General features: G+C 44.2%; 1 protein-coding gene across 4 annotated transcripts in view; it reads left to right on the top strand.

The window, feature by feature from the left end:
- YAF2 (YY1 associated factor 2) overlaps positions 1–15,199 on the top strand; it is a 90,249-nt gene that overhangs the window by 50,126 nt on the left and 24,924 nt on the right. The gene's annotated exons all lie outside the window — the stretch shown is intronic.

Genomic DNA, 15,199 nt, shown 5'->3' with positions numbered 1-15,199 from the left:
ATTGCACTGCCAAATTGGTTAGCTTCCCTGATTTCTCTAAGCATTTCATCATCTGTTTGACCATTTTGTCCAGGTGGACCGTAGTATACTCCTATCATTATACTCTTACCCAACACACATGGGATTTCTACCCATATAGATTCTACTGAGCATTTAGTCTCTTGTATGATCTTTATCCTGTTGGACTCTATACACTCCCAGACATAAAGTGCCACATCCCCACCAAGTTGATCCTCCCTATCATTGCGATATAATTTGTACCCTGATATAGCACGGTCCCATTGGTTATCCTCATTCCACCAAGTCTCTGACATAATTGGCATCACAATCTCATCATTTGCTGCTATACACTCTAACTCTCCCATCTTACTTCTTAGACTTCTGGCATTGGCAGACATTTCAAAGTGTGTTTTTTGTTTGTATTAACAACCTGCTTTTCAGTTAGGAATAATTTGGAAATCTTTAGCTCAGGTGATTTTTTACATATAGGCACATGGACTACGTTTGCTTTTAATGGAACCTGTCTGTTGGGATGCCCTAATTCTCCTGTTTCATTAGCATCCTTCAAGGATACATTTCTCCGAACCATGCACTGCTGAGTGACTGGCGGCTTTCCCCCTTGTTCTAGTTTAAAAGCTGCTCTATCTCCTTTTTGAAAGTTAGTGTCAGCAGCTTGGTTCCACTCTGGTTAAGGTGGAGCCCATCCTTTCAGAAAAGTCTCAACTTTCCCCAAAAGTTTCCCCTGTTCCTTATAAAGTTGAATCCCTCTTCCCTACACCATTGTCTCATCCACGCATTGAAACTCTGGAGCTCTGCCTGCCTCTGGGGACCTGCACGTGGAACAGGAAGCATTTCAGAGAATGCCACCATGGAGGTTCTGGATTTCAGCTTCCTACCTAAAATCCTAAATTTGGCTTCCAGAACCTCTCCCACATTTACCTATGTCATTGGTGCCCACATGTACCACGACAGCCAGCACTGTCTATAATCCTATCTAGGTGACACGTGAGGTCTGCCACCTTCGCACCAGGCAGGCAAGTTACCAGGCAGTCCTCATGTCCACCAGCCACCCTGCTATCTACATTTCTAATAATCGAATCACCAACTATGATGGCTGGCCTAACCCTTCCCTCCTGGGCAGTAGCCCTGGGAGACTTGTCCTCAGTGCGAGAGGACAATACATCACCTGGAGAGCAGGTCCTTGCTACAGGATCACTTCCTGCAACACTAGGGTGATGTTCTCCTACTGGGAGACCTTTCTGATCCAAGGCAGCACTGGGGCTGCCAGACTGGATTTTGGACATGGCTACTATGTCCCTGAAGGTCTCATCAATGTACCTCTCTGTCTGCTCAGCTCCTCCAAGTCTGCTACTCTAGCCTCCAGAGATCGGACTCGTTCCCTGAGAGCCAGGAGCGCTTTGCACAGAGTGCACACATACAATCTCTCACCGGCAGGTAAAAGAATCATACATGTGACACTCAATGCAAAAGACTGGAAAGCCCCCCCTCTTGCTGCTGGACTGCTGCCTTCATCTTAGTTTTATTGAGTTCCTAGTTAAGTTTAGGATACTAAGGGAGTTGGAATGAGAGTACTTTAAATTTACAGGTGAATTTACTAATTAATCAGCTAGTGTCCTAAAAGGGGATGATTAAATTTTCAATAAGGGCTGGTACAATAGTATGATTTAGATAAGACCCTGATTGATTTTTAATCAGAAAGTGTCTCGTGCCTAAAAATCAAGGGTTGAGTGGGTGGGAAAGACAGACACTAGAATTAACTATCTCTGGCTTGCTTATTACCTCAGAGAGACACACACTCTAAAGCAGGGGTCGGGAACCCATGGCTCGTGAGCCAGATATGGCTCTTTTGATGGCTGCATCTGGCTCGCAGACAAATCTAAATCAGTGTGTCGCCACACTTTCCAGCTCCCCAGTCCTCCGCCCGGGCTTAAAATGCTGTCAGCCCGGGCGGAACGCGGCAGAATAGCTGGAGTCGGCGGCACCGGCATGCTCTCTTCCCGCCCCACCCCCCCCCCCGCGGCCCAGAAGAGGAAGTGGTGAGCATCGGGTGCGTGCACGGGAAGAAGAGACCATGCTAGTGTGGTCAGTGTCGGTCCGACGGAAAGAAGACTGTGCAGCGCGGCTCGGAGGAAAATAAAGAAGAGCTTCAACTGTGGCCGATGGGCCGCCTCCTCCGCGAGGGCTGAAAATGAAGGAGGTTAGCATTGGGAGGAGGCTGCTGCTGCCGCGAGTTCCCGGGGTGGGGGAGAGAGAGAGAGAGAGTGAATGAGCGCGCAAGCATGTGTGTTTGAGATCCTATGTGTGTGAGTGAGAGTGCCTGTATATGTGAAAGAGAGTATGTCTGTGATTGAGAGCCTGCCTGTGAGAGAGAGAGCATGAATGTAAGTTTACGATTGGGAACCTGTATGTGTAAGTTTGTGATTGAAAACCTGTTTGTGTGAAAGAGTATGTGTGTATGATTGAGATCCTTTGTGTATGAGAGAAATCATGTGTATGTATGATTAAGAGCCTGTGTGTATAAGTAAGAGAGAGATCATGTGTGTCTGTGTGTGAGAGCTGGTTTAGGTGATAGAGCATGTGGGTATGTGATTGAGAGCCTGTGTTTAAATGAGAGAGAGAGACCATGTGTGTCTTTGTGTGATTGAGAGCTGATTTAGGTGATGGAGCATGTGAGTATGTGGTTGAGAGCCTGTGTTTAAATGAGAGAGAGAGACCGTGTGTCTTTGTGTGATTGAGAGCTGATTTAGGTGAGGGAGCATGTGAGTATGTGGTTGAGAGCCTGTGTGTAAATGAGAGAAAGAGGACATGTTTATAAGCATGTGAATGAGAGTCTGTGTGTGAGAAAGACAGCATGTATTTGTGATTGAAAGCCTGTATGTGTGTGTAAGCGTGAAAAGATAGACAGCATGTGTGTAAATGTGTAAGAGCCTATATAAGTGAAAGAGAAAAAGCATGTGTAATGTGAGTGAGAGCATGTGTGTATAGGTTTGTAATTGAGAGCCAGTGTGAGAGAGAGCGCTGGTATGTGACTGAGAGAGGAGAAAGTTCCAAGCAAACCACCCCTCCTCCTGCTAATTCAGAACAATCTCAGGACACCTGGATATCAAACGTTCCCAGGTATGCAGAGCAAAACATTTTTTGTATCCTTATTATTTTTCATTACTGGGTCTTTGTGTCTGCTATTTTGAAATATTTTGTTGGTATCTGGAAATTTTTTATATGAGTTTTTAATTATTGGATATTCCACTCATCAGCTGTTTCGAAATATGTTCTTTTTGTTAGTACAGTTTTACTGCTGATGATTTTATATTTCTTGATTTGTTTTATAAGGATGGGTGATGTTTCTTTTTTCCTTTGTTACACTGCATACAGAGACTCTGGCTTGTTGCAGTTTCCAATTCAGTTTTTTCTGCATGCTTCTAGTTATGCGTTTTGGTCTCTTTATTCTGTTAGGTGAGGGTCAGCATGTGATTCAGGTGAGGTTTTCTGCTGGCGTGTAGTTTCTGTGTAGGACTCTATAGCAGCCTGACTTGGTCCATTTTCCTAATAGGAGATGTATTGGTGTCTTAAGGCCTGGTGTAATATTTTCAGAGACTTATTGTACATTAAAAGTGTGATCTTACATAAAATGCACACATTTACATGTATTTAGTTTTAAACATATTGTATGGCTCTCATGGAATTACATTTTAAAATATGTGGCGTTTATGGCTCTCTCAGCCAAAAAGGTTCCTGACCCCTGCTCTAAAGAATGTATCCCACTATTTCACCTTTCTCCAAACTTTTATAAGTCCAAAGATTTCCCAAAGCTATACCTACCAATCCTCTTTAACCACCATTAAATTGATCTTCACTCCAAGAATTGAAGGGTTTGAGATTTGTGCACCTAATGGCATGTGCTTCCAGACTTCTTCTACTGCAAAGGGTGCGGGGCCTCTGGAAGCTTGGTCTGTGGAATTCAATCCCTGGATCACTTGCGGGGATATCTGGACTCCTCTCCTGGGGGATGCTGGGATCAGAGCCTTCTGGTCCTCTTCTACTAATGTTAGATGTGATGCCAGCACAACAATTTGATGGCAAGAGAAGGCCCCCAAGTCCATGTTGAAAGAGTGCACTCAAAAGGGTCTGCAAAGGGCCATGGTAGCAAAGTTGACTTAGGCAGCAGGACCAAGACTGGAGAACGCAGCATGGAAGCAACATGACCAGGTCTGGAGAAGGCATCATGGAGGCAGCAGCAGGATGAGAAGAAACCCCAGTAGGACCGTGAGTGGAGACTGCAGCAAGGAGGCACAACTACAGGCAAAGCAACGAGAGCATAAGAAGGAAGCAGCAGAACACCACTGGCAGACAGACCATCCACATCAAGTTGGCACAGGAACTCTATAAACAGGACATGCCCAGCAGTCTTTTTCCTTCTAGCTGTCACAGGAACTCTGTAGATTAGACAAGCCAGCTTGGTTGGAAGTGTCCTCTTTGAGAGCAATATTTGAGGCTTTGCACCTATGTGCCCTAATCCTGGATGGGGGTGGCATTTCTTTTGGAGGCCTACCCCTGGGTTACCCGGATAGCTGGAGACTGCTTCATGGAGTAGACTCCTGTGAGGTTGGAGTTGCCATGGTGTTGCAGGCAGTAGGAAATGCTTAATTAGCTGCGGTACCGCAGTGGTAAAGCCCTGTGGAAGGGCTGCTGTTTGCTTCTGCATTGTATTTGTGTAGTTTTGCTGAGCTGCCCTCAGCCGAGCTGTCCGTATATGGTGTAACTGCAGCCCATGCCGCCTCTTGATGCTGGAGGCAGCTGGGGACTGAGCATGTACTTCCCATGGAAGGGTAGTGTCCTCTATGAAGCTTGATAGGTTGAGGCTGGTGTCAGGTGGTATGGGCGACCCAAGGTGTTGAAGTATTTGCTGCTGCTCTTCCTCCTTTTCTTCTGTCCACTGTGTCTCAGCATCCATCAGACAGGGGGACACTGAGACCTGGGGCTGCACTACTGGAACTAGGGGCTTCCTGGGTGAGAGCTTTGGACATAAGTATGAATGCTAAGAAGTGCACATGTACTGTTTTGATTAAGATGTGCACTTTGCATCATTCAATGTGAGCATCCTATGCAAAGAAGTGTTAAATCTGTAGCAAACTTCACATTTACAGGTGATGTGATTTAACTGCCCCTGGCTTGCATTGTGTCCAGGGCCTGGTTCATGTCCTCAGACATCTGGTCCTAGCCATTGAATGAGCCGCTCTTCCATCTGTGTCAAGACTATTAGGCAAGGGGCTCCTCCTCTAGTCATAAATACAAGGAGAAGGCAGAACAGTGGATGCTGGGGATGGGAGAAACAGATTATGGGTGGTAGGAGTTAATAATGAAAATGGATACACTTTAAGGATAATGGATGGCGTGTAGATGGAGAAATGGGGAAGGTGGTAGAAGAATGGGAGAAAAAGGAATGGAAGGCTAAAAGAAGAAAATGAAGATGTAGGTGAGAGCTGAAAGATGTGAGAAGTTTGGGAAGAGAGAAGTTACTGAACAGAAAAGGAGAAAGATGGTCATTGGCCTGTGGTAAGTATTGGCAGATAGAATTTTTTTTTTTTAACCATCACGACTCTGCCCCCCCCCCCCAAAAAAAAAAATTTCTGTGCTGAAGAGTATTGCACATCCACACTCAGTCTGGAAAAAAATCAGAGTGAACAGCTTTTATGATGAACCCCAGCAACTCGAGCACCTTGATGGTTTTGTTAGTCTATTCTATGGCACCTTCTTGAGATGTGCTCTTGAAATATCATCTGGTAGAGATATACATGCACCCCTAATGCGCATAGATATGCAGACACCACCACAAAATATTATGTAAATGCATATCGTGCTGATGTTAGGCCAAATTGAAATATGAGAGATTGCAGGTTGTGGTTCCCTACTACAAATTGAAGACTTCCTTTTAACCTTGAAATATCCTTGTGACTATAAGCATCTTTTAGATTGAAGGAACATAGCCAATAGATTCCCTTCATAGAAAAAGGCTAAGTACCCAGGCAAATCATTTTGAACTTTTCCTTTATTTAGGAGTCTGTTCTAAGCCCTTAGGGTCTAGGATAGGATGCAGCCGTCCCTTCCCCGTTTTTCTTTGGCATCAGTGGAACAGGTTTAACTACGTTGGCCTCTGAGAGAGGAAAGTTCCTTTTGTAGCAGTTCCTGATGATAAGCAAACCATGAGCTTCTTGGTGGGTAATTTAATCAAGTTTCCAAAATGCATAATCTGTATCCTTTTCTGATTATCCTGGGAACCCCAGTGTCTGAGGGTCAGGAATGTGATTGGTCAATTTGTTTTGGTGGTACATGTTGGCCACCTTATTCTTCAATTGCACCTTTTGTCCCTGTAGAGGTGGGCCACCTTCTCTCCAGTCCTCTTGATGTCGCTGCATTGGGATATGGCCTGCACGATGCTCTTCCATATCTGGCCCTTGGCAGCCCTGAAGGATCATTGCAGCCCGGTTGCCAAAGCGCATATTGAAATTCTCTAGGACTCTGGTGATGAGCTGCTCATTTATCCTCCATGCTGAAATTGTTAGGCCCATAGATGCTGCCGGAGGATTGGGTTGCCACTTCTGGAGAGGTGGTGTTACTTTACTGATTCTTGCTCCCATTCCCCACTCCCCTCCTGCACCTCCCTTGACAACTCCCCCCATTTGCTGTCCTCTGTCTAGGCCTATCCTGCCATCCTCTTCCCTCCACACTCAACCTGTCTTCTCCTATCTCTTTCCTCCTCATCCTACCACTCCTGCCTTCCTCCTACTCCTCCTCCTCACCTCATCCTTTCTGGCACCATTCCACTCCTCCATACAAAGGTCCACACAAAAACTAACATTCTTTACACACGTAGATAAGCACAATAGACAAATGGCGTAAATATAAACAGTTGAAACACAAACAGAACAACTCAGGTAATCAAAGAACTCTAATTTTATCTCCAACTACCCACTAAATTAACTGACACACCCTCCAAAAGAGGCAGCTGCAGGAAGCGTGTGTGTGTGTGTGTGTGTGTCACTGAATGAACGGTATGGTAAACGACACAGCTCAATTCCAACGCAATGTCACATGAAATAATTAAATCAAAATGAAAATAAATCAATCTATGAAAATTCAATTTAACAATGCAATCGGAAACATTGAAATGGAATCGTAAAATATTTAGTCCAAGCCGTTAAGCCCGTTAAAACGGGTGAGATTTTTGTCCCCTCCGCTCCTCCCCCCCCCACCCCCCCAGCACCAGGAAGAGCCAGAGGCGGCGGTGGCTGAGGGGGATCTCGCGAGGCGTAATGGTCCTGCCATCCCAACTCCCTCCACCCTTCCCCGGTGGCGGAGGGACAGGCTCAGACCCCTTTCACTCTATACTTACAGGCCCCAACTCCTTTGCTCTCCCATTCCCCTCTACACTGAACCCCTTCCACGGGGGGGGGGGGGGGGAGAATCTCTCTTATACAGCCCCCTACATAGTCAGTCTCTCTGTCTCTCAATCCGATCGGGGGCTGAGGAGGGAGCAGGGCTCTGGCTTTCACTTTCGTCACAGTGCTTTGCTGGGAGTGGGGGTGGAGCGATGCCCATGTAAACTCTTCCTGTGGCGGCTGAAACCCACGGGCGGGCTGACAGCACTGCCTCCCCCCCCGCAGTTGCAGGATATTTACTTGGCTTCTCCTTATCTGTGGGACTCGGGGTGGGGGAGGAGGGCAAGCTGTTCTCTGTTCAGCTCTTTGCGCTTTGGCTGCTGCAGCTGCTTGTGATCTCTTCACAGCCACTTTCTACTGCATTTGCTCTGCTCCGGCCATCCCAACTCTCTCCCCCCCCCCCCCTTGCCCGGCGACTCTTCTACCCCTTCCTCCTCCTGTGTGTAACTGTCCGGCAGTCCCTACTCCCTCCCCCCTTCCCCAGCGGGGGAGGAATGGGCTGAGCCATTTCTCAGAGCGGCGACTCGTCTGCCCTTTCCTCCTCGCCTCTGTGACACCCAGCATGTAGCGCAGAGCTCAATGGTCCGCACATGCGCGGTAGAGCTGCTCTCTACTGCGCATTTGCGGGCCGTGAATCAGAGCCCATTTATATTGTAGATAGCGTGTGTTGCTTGTACGTACAACAGATGGCGCTGTTTTTCCAGAAAAGCATGTTTTTACCTGTCACAGGTATGATATCTATATAATATAGGTATATAAAAACACGCGCATATTTGAATGCAACGTTGTGTCAAAATTTCAAAGCAATTGGTGAACTAATATTCACATTTTTATTTATATAGATATATACACATGTAAAATGACATGCAATTAAATGTGTTGTGATATTTCATTAATATCCATCTTTATCGTGGGATGCTAACGCGCTATATTTCTGCTATTTTTACCACGGCTTAATGAATCTAAGGGTAAATTTTTCTTCTAATTGAGTGTGTCACAATATGCAGAATATCCAATTTTAAAGAGGTAACAATGTTGAAGCCGCCAATAATGTTCTACAATAGGTGCTTCAACTCTCTGGTTTACATAACTCCACTGTTAAATCACCCTTTGTCAAAACATTCAAGATGTTTTGCCAATATATAGGAATAAACAAGAGTATTGAATGAAATACTAGACCCTTAGAGTCGCAATGAGAAACATGTTTCAGATGAGTGGAAGGTGATTGCATAATAATAAGGGTGAGCCTGTTATAGCTTGACAATGCTACACATTTTCTCACAAGTGATCAAGCCCACATTTTGCAATACCCCAGATCCAAAAATATACAGTTGCATCATATGTACCAAATAATGGCGTACAATTTTTAGTGCATTTGTACACAAACTGTAAGGACAGGCTAGAATTCTAAAATGATGCGACATATAATGCTAGCTTGATTTAGAAAAAGGAATCTCATATTATAATCTTTGAGGCGATTCTCTTCTGTGAGGTAAAAGCAATAGATCCCGGATTGCAAATCTGTTTTTATAAGTCCTTTTTTTTTTTTTTTTTTTATACAGGCAAGCGGATAACCTCTGTCCAAAAACTGACAGCCATATATTGTGCCTGATGTTTATATTTTGACAATGTAGAGCACAATCTTTGTAGACTGAGAAATTTCCTTACATGGCTTTTACTCCTTGATATTGAGTTAAACTGTTTGTTAAACTTTAAACTATGAACATTCATTCCTTTGAAGTACAATGGTTTCTTATGCACTCCAAAGGTACAACCTACCCACAGTAAATAAATCTGTGTAGTCTTTATTTTCCCCTACCCTTCCCATTATAAGTAAATGACACAAAAAGCAGTCTCTACATTCTATTATCTTACTTTAATATAACCCAACTCCATGTCGTCATAAGTCACAGGTGGCTCGCCAGAATGACGGCTACTGCCTGGAGATAATACCCTTATTCAATAAACATACACTTGGTTACTGTGACTTCAACATCGCTCTAAGCTACAACAGCAAGAGGAAATGTGGAAAAAAGGATTCACACTCACAAAGCGGGGAGTAGCTGGCTTGTTACGGCGGTTACTACCCCAAACCAAATAAGCCTGATACTTCACTTTCAATGCATATCCAGCATAGCTCTCTGCTTCAACGGCAGGGGAGAAGAAAAACTGATACTTCACGCATATCCAGCATAGCTCCCTGCTTCAACGGCAGGGGAGAAGAAAAACAACCAATAAGGGCTGAATAACATAGTCTGGGTAAAACAAATAAGCATGGGTGTAGCTTGCTTACTGCGGCAGTTACTTCCCCTACTACCCCTAACTAATCAAGCTTGATATTTCACTTGGATGCAGCTCCATCACTGCTCTCTACATTAATGGTGGGGGTGGAAGGGAAATAGAACCAAAGAGCTAAGAGAAACGGATAAGTATGAGAAAAAAATGTGTGAAGCTTGCTGGGCAGACTGGATGGGCCGTTTGGTCTTCTGCCGTCATTTCTATGTTTCTGTGTTTCTATGTTCCTGTTCAGTCATTCAAAATCAAGCTCTGCACTTGGGAAGATAAGGCTGTAGGTATCATGTGAACCAATTTGCCAACTGAAAGCAACAGACACCACATGTAATGCCATAAAACTTAGTGTTACGAACCTATGGAATAATTTAGGAGCATTCACATTACATGCCTGAACTTAAACCTAATAATATAAAAGATCAGTGACCAATAACCATTTTCCTCATTTTATCATTCTCCCTTTTGAAAGTTAAATGCTATCGCAGTAGATTTCCTTGGTGTCCTCCCTCCAGTTATCAAGTCAGATTTGATTGTTGGGGCCACTTGGAAATAGTGATCATAACTGTTACCTTTCGCACCAAATCGTATTCCACTAAGGATTAAGTCTAAAATAGCTCCCCCCTCTTGTCTGATCTTGTACCAGCTGCTTCATAAAGCAGTCATTTATTTCACCTAAAAACTATACCTCCTTAGCATAAGACATTTACTTAGTCAGTTTTGGAATAAGTGAAATTGCCCATTATTACTGTGTTTTGCTAATTTTGTTACTTCCCTAATTTCTGTTCATCCCACTGCTGTTCTATTCCCCTTGTCACCTGGGATTTCTGTCTTTAAAGATTCTACAGTACATTTTTGTTTCCTGCAATATACAGGAATATCCCGCAAAAGGAAGCTATTAATTTAATAAGAGAAACCCGGAGTAAAAGACAGGCTAATCTAAGAATACCTTTGGAGTATATTTGTACATTTGGCATAAATTGCACACTCAAAGGATTATTTTACATTTTTAGATAATTTTTTTAACAGCAAATAAAGGGAACAGCAACTGTTGTAACCATGGCTCCAGACATAGCTAACTTTTATGTATCTAATTTAGAAAGAGACTTTTTTTTTTTTTTAGCAGTCATCCATTTGAAGGAAAGATCATTTTATGGAAGAGAGATACCTATATGTAGATAGATATTTTACTCTTATTTAAATTCTTTTAATGTACCGATGCTCAAGACTAAGTCTTATCGTACCGGTTTACAGCAGAACCAGGGGAAAACATTTAACAAGAAGAAAGAAAGTTACAATAAAACAGGGAGTATAAATTCGGGATCGATAAGAGAGAGAGAATTAGTTTAACGTAACTAGACTAAAGAGGTAATATAAACGGCAGACAATTGATCGGCAAAGGGTGCTGATTTAGCAGTTGATTTAAATAAGCAGTTCAAGCATAAAAGATCCTTTGGGTTGGGGCAGGGGAGGAGTCCGAAGGTGTGATGGGGGATGGGTATCAGGGAGGGAGCAGGGGGGGGAAGAGGTTATAGGGCCAGGTGAGGAAGAGATGGTAAAGAGGAGGTGAGATCGCCAATGCTGGTTGGGGAGAGACCCTTTAAGGGTAGGCTTGAGAGAACAGCCAGGTTTTCAGTTTCATTCTGAAGGATCGATGGCATTGTTCCTGGCGAAGATCCGGGGGTAGTGAATTCCAGTGATGAGGTCCAGCGGTGGACAGTACTCATTTTTGAATGGAGTTGTGGATGGAGGATTTGTTTGGGGGAGCCTGGAGGGATCCTTTGTATGCGGATCTAATCGATCTTGAAGAAGAGTGGAGTTCGAGTGGGATGGCGAGTTGGAGTGAGGATTGCTGATAAATGGTTTTGTGAACGATGGTCAGTGTCTTGAACAGTATTCTATAGTGGATGGGTAGCCAGTGTAGGTTTCTTAGTATCTGTGTGATGTGGTCCTTGCGGCAAGAGTTTGTAAGGATCCTGGCTGCGGCATTTTGCAGCATCTGTAGTGGTTTAGGTGGGGAGGCAGAGTTAGAAGCGCGTTGCAGTAGTCAAGCTTTGAGAACAGTATGGCTTGAAGGACTGAACGGTAATCTCGAAAGTGTAGGAGAGGTCTCAGCTGTTTTAGAACCTGTAGCTTAAAAAAGCATTCCTTTGTGGTGGTGTTAATGAACTTTTTGAAGTTCATTCTAGTGTCCAGAGTGGTACCAAGGTCTCTCACCTGGTTTACTTGTGGTATGATTGGGTTGCTGAGGAGGGGGTTATTATCGTTGGGAGCGATGACAAGGAGTTCTGTTTTGGACGTATTAAGAACCAGATTGAGACTGGAAAGAAGGAGGTTGATGGAGTGAAGGCAGCTGTTCCAGAAGTTTAGGGTGCTGGCGATGGGATCCATGATGGGGATTAGGATCTGCACGTCGTCAGCGTATATAAAGTGGGTAAGGTTGAGGCTTTCAAGTAACTGGCATAGGGGGAGCAGATGGATATTAAACAGGGTAGGGGATAGCGATGAACCCTGGGGTACTCCTTGATTGGAAGGGACGGGGAGGGATTCTTTGTCGTTTATTCTAACTTTGTAGTGCCTGTTGAAGGATTTGAACCAGAAGAGAGCAGAGCCCGTGATGCCGATTTCCGTCAGACGGTTGAGAGTTGTATGGTTTACTGTGTCGAACACTGCAGAGATGTCAAGAAGAGCTAGTAGGTGTGATTGGCCTTTGTCGAGACCCATCAGGATGTTGTCAGAGAGAGTAGGAGAGATTCCATGTTTAAATGTTTCCGGAAACTGAATTGAGAAGGGTAGAGAATATTATGGGAGTCGAGGTAATCTGTGAGACAGTTGTTGACCAGTTTTTCCATTAACTTGGCTATAAAAGGTAAGTTGGCAATGGGGCGGAAGTTTATTGGGTTGGCTGGATCCAGGTTGGGTTTTTTTTAGTAAGGGTTTCAGAGAAGCAGTTTTTAACGAGTCCGGAACGGATCCTTGAGCGAGGAAGCAATTAATGTCTGCCAGTAGTTTGGCTATGGTGTTAGGAATGGTAAGTAAGAGTTTGGTAGGTATTTGGTCTGTTGGATGTGATGAAGGCTTCATTTTCTTGATTATAGATTTGATTTCCAAGGAGGATGTGAGTTCAAATGATTCAAGAGTCTGTTTATGGATTGCTGGAGAGGGGTTTTGTGAGATGAGAGGGGTTTTATGAGATGGTAATTCAGATGAACTTTTGGTTTTCTATAATTGGCTAAATTCTAGAGATGAAACTTTTTAAGATTTCAAAATAATACCACAAATGAAAATTTAAGAGATTTTAATAATAAAAAAAAATGTAAGGCTTATTAACAAAAATTTATCGCACTTTGAGAGCCAACATAATTGTAGCCTAAGAGAAAACTTACCAACAAACAGGCTACTGGATTAGAGAAGCATCAGCTGTCACACCAATTGAGTTCTGGTCAAACCCGCTCTCAAGAAGGCCAAGTACTATCGGACCCATACCTCATACCCCAGGCAAAGATCATAGAGCAATGGACGCTCTTGGGAGGAAAGTGTTCCAAGTAGCCATGCTTATTGCCTCTTACCAGTTCTACATGAGCTAATACTCTTGCAACTTGTGCAAGAGGTGGCTGAATGACTGCCTCAGCAGCAGTAAGATCCCCTCTTATTGCTGATATGTCAGGGCCTGGAGTGTGGAAAACACGGGTTAAGAACTTAACTTAAGAACTTAAGAATTGCCATACTGGCTCAGACCAAGGGTCCTTCAAGCCCAGTATCCTGTTTCCAACAGTGGCCAATCCAAGTCACAAGTACCTTGCAAGTAACCAAAACATTAAATTTCAAGCTACTATTGCTTAATAATTAATTGCAGTTTATGGATTTTTCATTTAGGAACTTATCCAAACCTTTTTTAAACCCAGCTACACTAACCACTGTAACCACATCCTCTGGCAGTGAATTCAAGAGCTAAACTATGTGCTGAGTGAAAATTAATTTCCTTAGATTTGTTTTAAATTAGCTACTTGCTAACTTCATGAAGTACCCCCTATTATCTGAGAGTAAATAACTGATTTATATTAACTTAAGTCCTTTCAAGATTTTGTAGAGCTCTATCATATTCCCCCTCAGTCATCCTCTCCAAACTGAACAGCCCTAACTTCCTTAGCCTTACCTCATAGGACAGCCATTCCATGCCACTTGTTTTGGTCAGCTCAGCAAATGTCAATGAGAGATAATCTAACCTCCGCCCATGACACTACCTAAGCCCTAGTGGAATGAGCTCTTACCTGGAGTAGGCAACGGCTTTGCAGCAGCCACATACGCTGCCATGACTACCTCCTTAATTCAGAGAGCTATTGTAGCCAGCAAAGCTGGCTCACCCGGTTTACATCCACCGTGAAGGACAAACAGGTATCGGTCTTTTGGAAAGATTTGGAAACCTCCAGATACCTCACGACATGTCTCTTGACATCTAAGGGTTGCAACAGGTGACATTCTTTTGCATCTTTCCCTATCCAGGGTCGGCAGGGAAATGGACAGATTCAAGTTAAAATCTGAGACCACCTTTGGCAAAAAAGAAGGAACAGTACGCAGCTGTATTACCCCTGGAGTCACCTGAAGGAACGGCTCCTGGCAAGACTAGGCCTGTAGCTCGGAAATTCGACGTGCAGAACATATCACCACCAGAAACACTGTTTCAAGATCAGTAATCGCAAGGAAAGGCTGTACATTGGCCAAAACCTAGTGCCTGCCAAGAAATCCAAAACCATATTAGGACTCCACAAGGATACCGGTAACCGCAAGGCAGGACAAAGATGTTTCACACCTCTCAAGAAACAGGTCACATCTGGATGAGCCAATAAGAATTTGCCATTCACCTGACCCCTGAAACAAGAACTGCTATCTCTACCTTCAAGGAATTAAGGGCCAACCCTTTATTCAAACCATCTTGCAAAAATTCCAAAACGAGTGGGATCCTAACTGAACAAGAAATCACGCCTCTACCTTCACACCAAGCTTCAAATACCTGCCAAACTCACACAGGCTAAAGTAGTGGAGAACGTTCATGCTTGTAGTAAGGTGGCAATCACTGCAGTAGAATATCCATGCTTCAGCAAGCGAGCCCTCTCAGTGGGCATACCATAAGACAAAACTGTTGGATTTTTGTGAAGAACAGATCCCTGCCGCAACGGATTCCTGTGCGCAGAAGAATCTTGGATTTGTGGTGGGAAAACAGCATTTCCAGTACAGAGTGTTGCCGTTTTGGCTAGTGTCTGCCTCTCGTGTCATTACAAAATGTCTGGTCGTGGAGGGGACGCACCTCTGCAGACTGGGTGTGCATGTTTTCCCTTTCTTGGATGATTGGCTGGTCAAGTGCACCTCCCAGGCCAGGGCAGTTCAGTCCTTGTGCTTGACCATCCAGGGGTTGGAGTTGCTAGGGTTCGCCGGCAACTACCCGAAGTCCCATC

This window comes from Rhinatrema bivittatum, chromosome 9 (assembly GCF_901001135.1).
Source record: "Rhinatrema bivittatum chromosome 9, aRhiBiv1.1, whole genome shotgun sequence".
In the NCBI taxonomy this organism is placed as follows: domain Eukaryota; kingdom Metazoa; phylum Chordata; class Amphibia; order Gymnophiona; family Rhinatrematidae; genus Rhinatrema; species Rhinatrema bivittatum.
This window is presented reverse-complemented; position numbering and strand designations above follow the sequence as displayed.